At 32.6% G+C, this 13730-nt stretch overlaps 1 protein-coding gene across 9 annotated transcripts in view; it reads right to left on the bottom strand.

The window, feature by feature from the left end:
• The window catches only part of hth (Meis homeobox homothorax), a 318454-nt gene that overhangs the window by 236573 nt on the left and 68151 nt on the right, over nt 1-13730 (bottom strand). The window lies entirely within an intron of this gene.

The raw sequence follows: 13730 nt of genomic DNA, 5'->3' as shown, positions 1-13730 counted from the left end.
GACGGTTGAAAAATTAGTTCTAAATATGCTGGCTATATGAAACGGACCGCCAGAATTCTTCGGTTAAATTTGAGTTAAAATATCATAAATATAAATTTTAAAAAAAAAAATTTTTCTTGGAGAAAATAGTAAAATTTATATAGAATTTAGTTTTTAAACTCATAAATACGACCTTTGACATGTTTTGGAAAAACAATTGAAAAAACAGTTTTAATTACCGCATTGACTGTCCAAGAAAATCCATATTTTATAAAAAAAGTTAACTTTTGACCGCAAATCGTTATAAAATGTGTATTAACTCAGTATTTTTCCATTTATAACTTGGATATGACTGTGTTGTGACAACATAATTCAAAATTCTCGTACATGGTGTTCCATAATCACCCCATTTTTATCAATATCTCTATCTGGAAGTTTTGTTTGATGTTTGCAGCTAAGTGATCTAAATCATTAACATTCCGCATAAGAATTTGAGAGTGAAGTGTCATAACTCATCTCAACAAAGTATTCATCCAGAAATATTAAGGGAAGACTCATTTTTCGAAATGCAAGCTAAATTTTTAAGGGTATTTTTCAATAAAATGTGATTATTTTCCAAAAAGTAGTTGCAAAAATTAAAAACCCAAAAACTTCTTATCTTTTGACGAAGAAAATCAAATTTCTTAAAAATGTAACCATTTTATAAATCATCCTGCATACGCTACCTTAATAAGAGATATTATGCAAATCACAAACCAAAATAGCTTCGTGATGAATGACTCTAATCGATACTCCAAACCAGAAATTTGTATCTTGTTTTGTTTTCAGAATATTTGGAATATACAGAATGTTACAAAAATGTATGGTAGAATATGGATTTTTTATAGAAAACCTATATAAATTATTATCATTCCATAGTTGAACAAAACCTAAAAGATGATTGAGAGCAAAAAAGGTAAATTATGTGATTTTTTTATTATATTTATGTCAATTTTATTAAACTCCTTTATAGAGGGGGGGTCAAAAAGAAATTATGTCAACTTAGGTCATTTTTTGTACTGAAAACCTTTCCTATAACAATAATAATAATTCTATATTGAAGATTACTTTAATTATTATTAAATAAAGTCATGTAAGTAAAACGACTTATTTTAATACCAGCTTTGGTAGCAAACCTGTTTGAAACACTCTGTATTATTATTAGGCCATATGCATAGTAATACTTGAAGTCATATCTAAATTAGTTGACAATTTATATTATTTTTTGCCTTTTTATGTTGTAATTTGTTCAAATAAATGACAACATAATTTAAAAAATCTTAGAAAACCGATACATTAAATGATATCCATGTGTTTTACCTCTTGAAGAAAATATATGGTTTTCTAATAAAAAACTCAAAAAAACAAAATTTGGTGTGCCAGAGTTTTTTGAAATATAAGTTATGTTGAAAGCTTAAGAAGAAATTATACCAAAATTGGTTTCTAAACCACCAACTCTGTGCATGGCTATTACAAATACAAATATTGCTGTTTTTTTTTTAAATGGGTGCTAAAACCAACAAGATTGCAATAAAATTGATCAATATAGACTACATTTCATTTGTACCAAATGAAATCAGTGCTCCTCCATTAATTATTATATAACAAAATCGTGTTTTCGTATAGATTAAAGTGAGTGACATTGGACAAACATTATGGCCGGCGTTGAATAATTCATTGATCTGATTGTTGTGTTGATGTGAAGCCGCCCCAACTGGTTGTTTACAATATTGAAGAATCAACTTCCTATTTCTGACATGGAGAAAAATCATTTAAAAGGGAAACTAACGGGGCAACGTACAAACATGATTTGTTGACACTGATTATATTGTTTACCTTGTCGACTACCGTCGACACATAGACTGCGTGTAGGCATTCGGAATTCAAATTTATACAAATTTGGCGGGATTCTGTCTTTGCATTGATAATGGGCGTTCCTGTCATACCCGATATGGAGGTGTACACAGTTTTTAGAGGACTTAACGATATAAACGAGTTAAAAACCGATTCTGTTCCAGTAATGGAAATTAATCTTAATATATGCAAAAAATATTGATTCGAACGTATTATACGGAGTGCGTTTTAATTCAGTGCCGGTTTTTGCAGCGATGATGTTAACAAGCAGTCGCGCATTTGTTATAAAACTAAGTTAATATATCGATGCTAGTTCGCTTTTAAATTCGATCGGAACAAAGCATCTCTTAAATCGAAGATTAATTTTATAACCTGCTCGGTTGGGGCAAAAAAGGCATTGCTTGTCTTGGCCGTTCGTAGAGCTCGAATCAGCTAAGAAAAGGCCACAGGCGTCATCAAACGATGATGTCACGATCTCTGTACGTCTCGCTTTAAATATTGCTGCTCTCGTTACTTTCCAAGTTGTTGCAGCCAATCAGTGGCGTGCTATTATTTTATCAGTAAAATGAAACATTTTCGTCGTTTTTAATAAAGAAAATAAAAGACAACAAGTTTTTCAAAGGAATGGAAACTCCTTCTGCTTCTTTCTTCATAAATTGTAAGACGTTACTGACGATTTCACGGCCTTGGCTGTATATGATAACACCTTTCTTTCCAACCTTTTTGAAAGACATTTTGACAAAATAACGTTTTTTATTCATAACACTATGTGAACTTCAACTGCGACCATCAACAATACAACCAAAACACCAGACTAAAACGGAACCTAACCTAACCCCCTAAGTCTCCCTGTCCGCCACTACATTTTTTTAAACTTGGCAACACCGTTTAGAGTGCCGGCTAGTAAAAGCATATAAAAAGGTCCAAATGTCCCTGGCCGCTGCCGCATCTGTTTTAATTGTGTCCAAGTAAAAACCGTACTACGTTGCCAAGTGGCTTTTTGACCGCTTAACAATATATTTTCGGGAATATTTTAATAGGACGCCTCTGATTATATCTAATGCGACGGCAACTGTAGAAGGAGAAAGAAATAGTTTTAAAAACTGCGTCATTGATGATGCGGTGGCCTTTTCTCATCTGATTCGAGCTCTATCTCTATCTGGTTTGGTCACGTCGTATACCATTTATGGTGCCCCGTTTGGATTGTTTGTCTGGCCCAACTTGATCCGATGAACGAGGCCGAATAGCTCACACTTCTGAACTGGCGTGCCGATCGGTTCTTTCAGCCGTTAATTGTCACCTTTTAATTACTCGGGTCAGTAAATTTGTTTTAGAAGACACATGAAGCTGTATTGATACGTGCTTTGGAAGTTCAAGTCAACAATGCCACTCTGGTACGCGTTCGCGCATTAAAATTCATTTATGGCCGTTACGCGATCTGCTTTTATCGGCCACGGGACTCTTTTGAATAACGAAAACCCACTCTATATTCATCACATTTTTTGGAATCGCTGATTGGTCGGGTTTATTAACATTCAGGTTCAATGCTATTTCAAGTTCAAACCAACCTGGTGAATGGCAAATCTGCGAGCATGAATATCACTCATAGTAACTTAAAATAAGAAAGAAAAAACATAATGTAGACAAGTTGAAATCAATAATCCAGATGAGAAGAAGAGGAACGCAAGTAGTAATGTGAGTAGAGAATGTTTTTAAAAAAATGTTCTCGAGAACGAGATTATTCTCTTGGATATAATTCTCAAGGTAATATTTTTCCAATTTTTTTCCCAAGAAGAAGTAGAAGCAGTCGAGGACGAGGTCCAAGATACTATCTTTTCTGAACACTCTGACTATGATTCAGAGAAGATTTTTTTTTCGATAAATTTGCTTATTTAAACGTTATACAAACGTAAAATTGCTGTAAAAACTAGTGATTTTCAAGACACTGACTTTACCAGTAGAAGATTGGACGAGTACGACGCAGATTCAGATCACAAACATGTAGGAAAGTTTACTACAACAGCGAGAGAAGCTGAAGCCTTTAGAAAAGAAGCTACAACAACAAACGATTTAAAATCAGAAAAGTTAAAAGAAACATCAACAATGTTAAACAAAAAATCTTTCTTGTAGAGGACTATAACTCACACTGACCAACGTAAAGTAGAATATATCGTCAGGTTGAAAAGAAATACATTGAAGAAGTAGTAGAATGTAGAGAAGTAGAACATTGAAGTCAGGTGACACTTCTTCTAGGTCATATTGAAGTGCAACCTCAATTCGACTTGAAGTCAACCTCAATTCGACTCTTGAAGCTTGTTTTATAAAACCAACTTTAACTTTAGCATTTGAATGATGTTTATCACTTTAAATTTATCTTGAAGTTACATAAAACTCAAAATTTTCTTACAGAAGATTCATGCTAAATGCTAAAGTTACCAACATCACCAATGTTTGAACATTGTGTTAAGATTGAATTTGTGCTTTTCTATGAAAGTCAATTATATATTTGTTTATTTGTTAAGTTGTTTTTTTTTGTCTAAATTGCACTTTCTTCAACTCCGGTCCTGTGAAAACTAGGTTATGTTGCAAATAGGACTGTGATTTTTTGGTATGTTGTTCGTAAGTGTATTCTTAACAATTCACACAAAAAATCAGCCCTCTAGCTCTTTTAGTTCCTGAGATATCAATCTTTTATGTTTAATTGACTTTTTTCTGCTTCTCTCCATTCGAGCCCTGTGAAAACCCTCAAAAAAGAGGAGTACAAGTGTGATTTTTGGATATATCATTCTTGACAGTTTTCTCTACGATTCAACGCAAAAACCACTCCTCTCACTCTTTTGGTTCCTGAGATATGGAATTTTTAAGTTTAGTTGACGTTTTTCTGCTTCTGTCCATTCCAGCCTTGTGAAAACCCTCTAAAAATGTCAATAAAAGTGTCATTTTTTGAATATGTCATTCTTGACAGTTTTCTCTACAATTCAACGCAAAAACCACTCCTCTACCATTTTCGGTTCCCGAGATATGAATTTTTTAATGTTTAGTTGACTTTCTTGCACAACTTTCCATTCCAACCCTGTGAAAACTGGGTTAAACTTAAAATAGGACTGTTTTTTTGGTATGTTTTTTCTGAGAGTGTTTTGAACAATTCTCAGCAAAAATCACCCTTTTAACTCTTTTGGTTCCCGAGATATGGATTTTTTAATGTTTAATAACCTAAATTGTATTTTTTTCCATTCCGGCCCTGTGAAAACCATCAAAACCTTGACCTAGGACTGTTATTTTTTTTACATAATTTTCCTGAATGTTTTCTGTGTAATTCAAAGCAAAAACCACTTTGCTACCTCTCTTGTTTCCTGAGATATGGATTTTTTAAGTTTAGTTGACTATTTTCTGCTTCTGTCCATGTCAACCCTGTGAAAACTGGGTTAAACTTCAAGTAGGACTGTGATTTTTTGGTATGTTCTTCCTGAGAGTGTTTTGAACAATTCACAGCAAAAATCACCCTTTTAACTCTTTTGGTTCCCGAGATATGGATATTTTAATGTTTAATAACCTAAATTGTATTTTTTTCCCTTCCGGCCCTGTGAAAGCCTTCAAAACCTTGACCTAGGACTGTTATTTTTTTTACATAATTTTTCTGAATGTTTTCTGTGTAATTGTCACTTTAATAAGAAAAGTGGCCATTTCTATTTTCTACTAAGTTGAAAAAACTGTTTATAAACGAGATGTAACATGTTAATATGAACATAGCCAAATTTTGTTTCGACTGTGGGTATTTTTATACATATTATTAAGCACTTTTTTGTTAAGGAAACGCTTTTTTTAATTACCAAGATTAACGTTTACAAACTTATATGTTTTAATACACCGTTGAAAAAGTAAAAATCAACAGAATTAAATGAACTAAAAATATATAGGGTGTTCCATTTAAAAAAATATAACTTACTGTCAAAAGTAAGTATTTTTCGCCCTTCTTTAGTTAAAAAAGTTAATACTGAAATTATCGTTAATGCTAAAGTTACAGCTAAAAAAATTTCTTAAAAACTAGGTTTGAATAAGTCTCTTTTGAAATGTGTGCTGAAATTCAAATACTTAAATCTTTTGAAATGTTGTTTAAGACTTTTTAAAGTTGGAAATTTATTTTGGAATGTCATATGATTTTTTAAGCCTAAATTAAACTGGGATAACACATTTTTGAGATGTCAATTTCATAAACTCTTCGAACAGGAAATTTAATTTTAAATCACGTGACCATATTTTATAAATGCTTAACTCTGCTTAATGTTCACTTTAAAATTGACTTTGTAAGACCAATTGGCACGTGACCATTTTACATACTTTATCTGAACTAAAACGTAATTTTGATAGAAAGTTGGAAACATCTGAAATTCTTCGACAAGAACCGATCGACAAGAATGGCGATACAATCAGGATGCTTATTTGAGTAAACAATAATTAAACGACAAAAAAGAGTGTGTGTGGAAGTAAGAAATCAGACTAAATCTGGAAGAAGAGAGAAAATAATTGAAGCCAGTTATTTGAATTACTTTTATGAAAATACTTGTGAAAATGGAACGACAACATTAAATTACCAGAGGTGTAAATATTTAATAAATCTGACACCAACAAAACCAAGCATTTAGCAAGGGTACTTCAGTCAAGGAAATACGTGGGGCACGTTCAATGTCATCACTGTGAAAAAAAAGGCAGATGCAGAAAAAAAAAACGATATTTGTCGACAATGAAAAGTTAGAAATTCAGGTGATTCCAATGGTATTGTGATGCAGATGAACGGTCCAGAAATGTCAGTTGGTTTAATCGTTTCGGCTCAAGTGATGCGTAAACGAGCAGGGTTGCAAACGTCATTGTATTACACCAGATCTGTTATAGTTGTACGAAGGTATTGTACGGGGTCGGGTCCCCTTTCGATCATGTGCCTGGGAGATGCGGGGACCGATAAACGACATGCTGTTATTGTTGGTAATTTTTTGGTCGCTCGAGTGCCGCTCAATAAGATGACGTCAGTGTAGAATGCCTGTGGTGAACGTCCAAAGGAGCAACTTCATGGGCCTTCGTTAATCTGCACCTAGGAGGTGGCCATTGTTGTACTCGTGCACTTAACCTTTAAGCCTTTTCTGTTAATTGACAAATACCTACAGGTATCCCCTAAAGACGACATGTCTTCTATCCGATTTAGTTCCTTTGTTGTCTTTTGAAATGTTCTCATACACATGGTTTAACTTTAGAATTGTTCCACCTTCTGCACTGTTATTTGCATTGCAACCAGAATTTTAGTACCATTTGCTGCAGCTTTCTTAATAAAGAGTTGTCTTATTTTAGACAAACTAAAAACATCAGATCTCAGGAACACCATTTTTAAAAACACTACCTAAAATACAGAATACCAAATGAACTGATGCTGAAACGTGTTTTTATAAAAAGTCCTTGTTTCAGGCATATACGTTGTAATATATCGTTGAAAAGATACAAAGTAACAGAATTAAAGTTAAAAAATGCGATACAAAAAGATGGAATTGGATTTTACTTAAAAACTTCAATCGGTTACTGATTTTTACTTTTTTGAAAACTGTAATTGCAAATGCGCTGATGTAGACATTTCATAAATGCCGATTCTTGAACTAACTTAGTAAAATCATCGCTTAACCGTTTGTTGATTTTTATATGACAAGTTTATTTTAAAATAAGTTTCTTTGTCAGTTTGTCCACCAATTCGAGTCTTGCTGATATAAACTGACTTTCTCTGCAGGATGAGTGTGATAACCTTTATGTTCTTTACAAAAGTACCATACTGTAGAATTTTCAATAATTTTATGGTAAAAATTTGATTAAAATGTTTCAAAAACTGAAAGAGCTGTCTTGAAAAATTCAAATCTGTAGCTCACAAAGGAAACGATTACCGACATATGTTTGTAAGAAATTTGTATTTCGGAGTTCTGCCAGTATAAACTTGTTGTTACTTGTTTTATACAAAAGAAAAATCATGAAGAGAATATTTAAAACTTAAGTAAACTAACTTCCTTTTCATATACTTAAAGCCTTTCAGAAGAATTTATAAGCAAAACAAGAACAATCAAATTGTGTTTGTTTTTTTTTTAACTTTTAGAATGATCAAATATCCTCTAACTTCTTTGATATCGTTTGATCAATCCTTTTTTACTCAGGAGGAGATAAATAAGATTGTTTGTATTTAACCATGACTAGGGTAGGCTTGTCCTATAGAGTAGTTTAGATTTTAAAATAAAATTACCAACAACCTAGTATGATAAAGGTTAAAATAAACAATTTTACACAACATACCACATAAACAATATGTCAAAAATAAAAAAATGGTCAGTGATTATCTTGTTGTAAAATGATATGTTCTGAAAATCTGAAAGCTAGGATAAACTATGGAGATAATGTAAGAACAGCTTCTCAAATTGGCAGTTTCGAGTAAGATTGTAAGCTAGAGCAACAAGGTATTTTGGAAATGTTGGAGCAAGATCCTCCGGAATCAACATGTACAAATGAACTTACAGCCAAAGAAATCATGAATGAATTGAAAAGTACTTTTCAAAAGGTTGCAGTAGAAATTAAGAAACATGAAGTACCCTGGAAAAGGAAAACTCAATTAATTTCTTTTTAAATTTGAGAAAGTCTCAGAGTTAAAAAACTGTCGGGAAAACATAAATGACACAGAAGTAGTTACACAGTTATTGTCTGCAATGCCAGAGTTACCAGTACAATTGATATTATTTTCTGTCAAGGTGAAAGTAACATCTCTCTTGATTTTGTAAAGAACAAATTATGGAGGAATCAAGACAAGAGGAGAATGAAGACACATTAGTCGCATGCTTTTTACGATAGAAGAAATGAAGAAAAAAAACACTTTGGAAGAGGATATACGTAGTCATCCAGGAACACGGCCAGGTCTACCCAATTACATTACTACCCAATAATTACCCAAGTACAAGTGTCATTATTGTAGTATAAGAAGACACAAAAAATCAGAATGGAGGAAACTAAAACATAAACAAGGAAAATGTAATATTTCAGCAGAAGTAGTTTTTTTGCAGTTTTATTGAAAATTCTATGACAAGTGGAACTAGTTTATTATGGACAGTGGAACATCATTTAAGTGGATCAAATCGAGAACAGTATTTAACCGAAGTGATTAATACTAAAATTAATATGGCCAAGAAGGAAGAAACTATAACAGCAAAGAGACAAGGAAACAAGTGATGTTAGAAAAATAACCATAGGAACTGTTCTTGAGTGTGAAGATTTGACTTATAATCTTCTGTCTGAGAAAAATCTAGAGCAGAAAGGACTAAAAGTTGTTTTTGAACATGGAAAACTAATAACTTCAGGAACATTTCAAATTTAATACCAAACATTGTAAATCATAAAAAATATCTATTTACTGTGGAGCTGTTTCAATAGTGTTAACTGAGTTAATTTGGTTTCTTTAATACAACATCCAGAACAGTATTTAACCGAACTGATTAACATTAATATGGCCAAGAAGGATGAAACTATAACAGCAAAGAGACAAGAAAACAAGTGATGTTAGAAAAATAACCATGGAAACTGTTCTTGAGTGTGAAGATTTGACTTATAATCTTCTGTCTGTGAAAAATCTGGAGCAGAAAGGACTAAAAGTTGTTTTTGAACATGGAAAACTAATAACTTCAGAAACAGCTTTAGTGTTATTAATTCAATAAGTTTAATTGGTCTCTTTAATGCAAATAAGCCTTTATATGTAGTACAAAACGCTATAAAGCCTCAAAAAACTTACGAGTACCATCATCATTCTTAAATGACCACACAAGTTTATGACACTATCACACAAGTGCATAAGAAGCCTACACACATCCATAGTCCAAGGAAAGTTTAATAAAGTTAGCTGTAACCGAAACGTATTTGAGAGTTTTTATAAGCTATAGGCCGTAATAAAAGAGACACTTAAATTTATTATAGGCGTATTCCTTCATTTTTGAGAATTTATAGACTCGTAAATGCCTGACAAACAATGAAGTAAAGGAGTTAACTTTAGGGCCACTATTTTTACTTCTGCATCGTTTTTGTTCTATTTTAGATGTATGGAAAGGTCCAGCCTTTATGGTCCTATACAAAGTTGCCTTGAGGCAACTAATTAGAACTGCCTCATTACCATCAAGTGTTGTACCTGTAGTACTGAAACAATGTTAACACTCAATTTAGGAGTGAATGTGTTAAATTAAAAACGCATATAGCGATCAGAAAAGCGTTAAGTCCCTCCCTGAATGATCATCAGCAGCAAATGGCACTCTTTTAAAATGGGTGTTCCCTGTCGTTACCCAGAAAAATTCTTGGCTTTCTTTCTTATTATGGAAGACTTAAAATAATCTTTGTGGAGATATTTAAGTTGTAACAGATGTATTTCTAGGAAGTTCTTAGAGGGTGAGAAGGAAAAAAACCCAGCTTGTGTTGTAGAGAGAGAGAAAGCGAAAGCGAACAGTGAACCTTCAGAAACGTTGCTTTTCAACCCCTCGTTGAATAGTATCGAAGGCCTTGAAAATGTTGGGTCCTAGACATATGCATTTAGGTAACGTGAGATCCTTTGACAAGGTCTTCGACCAACTTTTAAATTTAATGACTAATCAGAAAATATCTAGTCCCTATATAGTTACTTCATTTCCAAAGTAAATACTAAATGAATCTCACTTGTGTCTTATGAGTGATGATAAAATAATTGTAATGGTTAATTACCGAATAAGTAGCAAATATTAAATTACCCCGATTGGGTTATTAATCACAAAACTGTGTTTTAGCTTACGTAAATCAAGCCAGGATAAAAATAGGAAATCCAACCGTTTTAAGTATCTATAATTTGAATTGTTTTTATTGGTTTCATTAAATTGACACAATATTTTATCTGAAGTGCCTTGGATTAAACAGGTCACCTAGTATGAAAAAACACTATATTTACTTCTTTCTGTTTTCTTAATTTAGGGGTAATTTATTAGGTTAGAACGTGCAAGAAACACAATTTTAATGGCGCTTTTTCACTTTTAATATATGCATTACCAGAAACAGAAGGAACGATACGTATGTATATTAAGGCCGTAAAGTTAATATCCGCCTAATAAATTCACACCGTAATTTCGGTTGCGACTATTTTCTGCTTTTGTTTTATAACGTTTTATAAGAGCCCGTGAAAAATAAATAATAACCATGCAACAGACCGAGGCGCAGACCTAAAGTCAACATAAGTAATTCAATGCGTGTACGCTCTTATCGTATTTGGAGCATAATATAAATTTTGTAGATGGTTTTACATGTGTTTCTGTGTTTATCTCCCCAGATAAGCATAATCAAAGTGATAAGCCAGCGTACCAAATGTAAATAAAACATAATAAAATACATACGGGCTGTGATGAGTGTTATAGTAAAACAGTGTTTAATTCAGGTGCCCACTGCTTTATAAACAACACGAAGACTTCCTTATGTTAGGTCAACAAGGTTTAGATTAGAAAGATGAACGGGCAGTGGGGTGGTTGTGAGAACCCTCAGGAAGTAAATTTTGTATTTTCCCACAAGATAATTTGGTAACTAAACAGTTCTGATAAATTTCATATTATAAATGTGAATTCTAAACAAAAATCAAAGAATGTGTGGAAAAGAAAAGAATTGAAAACAGTTTGAGTTTGTTTGAGATTTTTGTCGTATTTTTAAGAAAATGTCTCGAAATTTGGTTTAACTTGAAAGTGTGCAATTTTTTCCCCTTTTTTAGGGTTAAGATTGTGTAATACTTTGTTAGGGCAGAAGCAGTAATAAGGCACAACTAGGACTGTCCCAGATTGTCAATAGCATTTTATTCCCAGTTTTATTCAAAGATCACGGACCTGATAGCACAACAGAATAGGAAATCAAGCCAGAAGAGGCAACACTGCAATAATTAAAACGACATCACTGAGGTACTCAGGTACTACTCCAAACTGTTAAAGTTAAACAATAAAATAAGTTATTTCATAAAAAACTGCCAAGCTTAAACCGTCAAAAAAACTAAATAAACAAGAAAAAACCCCTCATTACTGTAATGTGAGATCTGTCAGCGTCAAAGTGTCAGTTTACCGTCATTTCAACAATATTTGCATTACAACCGAATTTGTGACATGGTTTTGCGGCCAATTCACGTCACGTGACGCTGATAAAGCAATTTTAAGGTTGAAACACTCTAAAGTTTAGTTGTCACATGACACTTGTCACGTGATTTTTAAAAAATTGGTAAATCAAACTTAAACAGTTGTGAAAGCTGAAATTGTAAAAGCCACGACACGTGACGTTGAAAATGCAATTTTTAGCTTGCAACAGTATAAAGACCAGTTGACACCTGGCAAAATCAATCACGTGATCATAGAAAAAAAGTTTGGACTAAGAAAAAATTGCTAAATCAAATTTAGTCAGTCGTTAAAGGTGAAATTGTAAGAAACACGTTACGTGGCTTTGATAAGGCAATTTTGACCTTCCAACACTGTAAAGGCCAGTTGACATATGGCAAAATCACGTGACCATACTTTTCAGATTGGCATTACTTACACGCGAAAAATTGATTTTGCCAATAGAAATTAATAATTATTACTTAAAGGGAAACGTATGGAAGGTATAGCTGTTTCAATTAACAAATATTATTATTAAAAGTCTATAACTGTTTGAACTCACATCCGCAAAACACCCATTTTGACATTAGCGATGTCTAATGTCAAAATGTCTGATTTGTAACGAAAATTATTTAATCCAATCCAGAAATTTGATATTACTTGCTGCATTTGTCAGATCTACTTCTGCTCATAACAATTTGAGCATCATTCTCAAGCTCTGTAGTTTTAACGACGTTTCGACTTCTGTTGGTGTTCATCAGGACTATGCAGCTTAAAAGTTAGAATAGTAGAAATACGGACAGATTTAGAATAGAAACACATATAGATTGTTGTGTCCCCTGAAGTAACAGAATACTGGTTTCATAAACTTATTCATAGAGTTTTTTTCCCAAGAATACTCAAAGTTATCATATTTATGTAAAGTAATTCGGATTTGTTGTTATACCGGGTGTAACATTTAACTTGAGACATCTCAATATCTCGAAAAATAAGCACTTTTCGAAAAAATGTTTAGTATCAAAGTTGTATTATGCCGCGGGGGAAATACATTGATAACAAAATTTGTGTTCCTCTGCCCCTCCAAGTGGGGGGAAAGGGGGGTAACTTTGATTTTTTAAATGGCAACCCAATTTTTTATTGCAGATTCAGAATCTGCGGCTAAAAACACGTGGAATTTGTTTAAAACATTTTTTTGTATTAACGATAGATGGCGCTATAAACGACAAAATTTAATTTACATTTTTTAATTAAATTTGTTTTTTTTTCGCTCATGGCTTACCGGAATGTTTGGTAAAATCTGCTTAAAAAACCGTCGTTGCTAGGGATACATAGGTGTAATAAATAACAAAAAAAAAAGAAAAAAAAAATGAAAAAAAAAATAAATAAAAAAAAATAAATAAAAAAGTTTTTTTTTTTGTAAAAAATGTTTTAAACAAATTCCACGTGTTTTTAGCCGCAGATTCTGAATCTGCAATAAAAAATTGGGGGTGCCATTTAAAAAATGAAAGTTACCCCCCTTCCCCCCACATGAAGGGGCAGAGGAATACAAATTTTGTCATCAATGTATTTCCCCCGCGGAATAATACAACTTTGATACTAAACATTTTTTCGAAAAGTGCTTATTTTTCGAGATATTGAGATGTCTCAAGTTAAATGTTACACCCGGTAGTTAAACAATTATATGAAAGGAAGATAAAACTGTATTATTTCTCTCAA

The sequence above is a fragment of the Ips typographus genome, linkage group LG2 (genome assembly GCF_016097725.1).
Source record: "Ips typographus isolate SLU linkage group LG2, UJ_Ityp_2.0, whole genome shotgun sequence".
NCBI lineage: Eukaryota > Metazoa > Arthropoda > Insecta > Coleoptera > Curculionidae > Ips > Ips typographus.
Note: the sequence above shows the minus strand (reverse complement) of the source record. Positions and strands in the feature narration are given on the sequence as shown.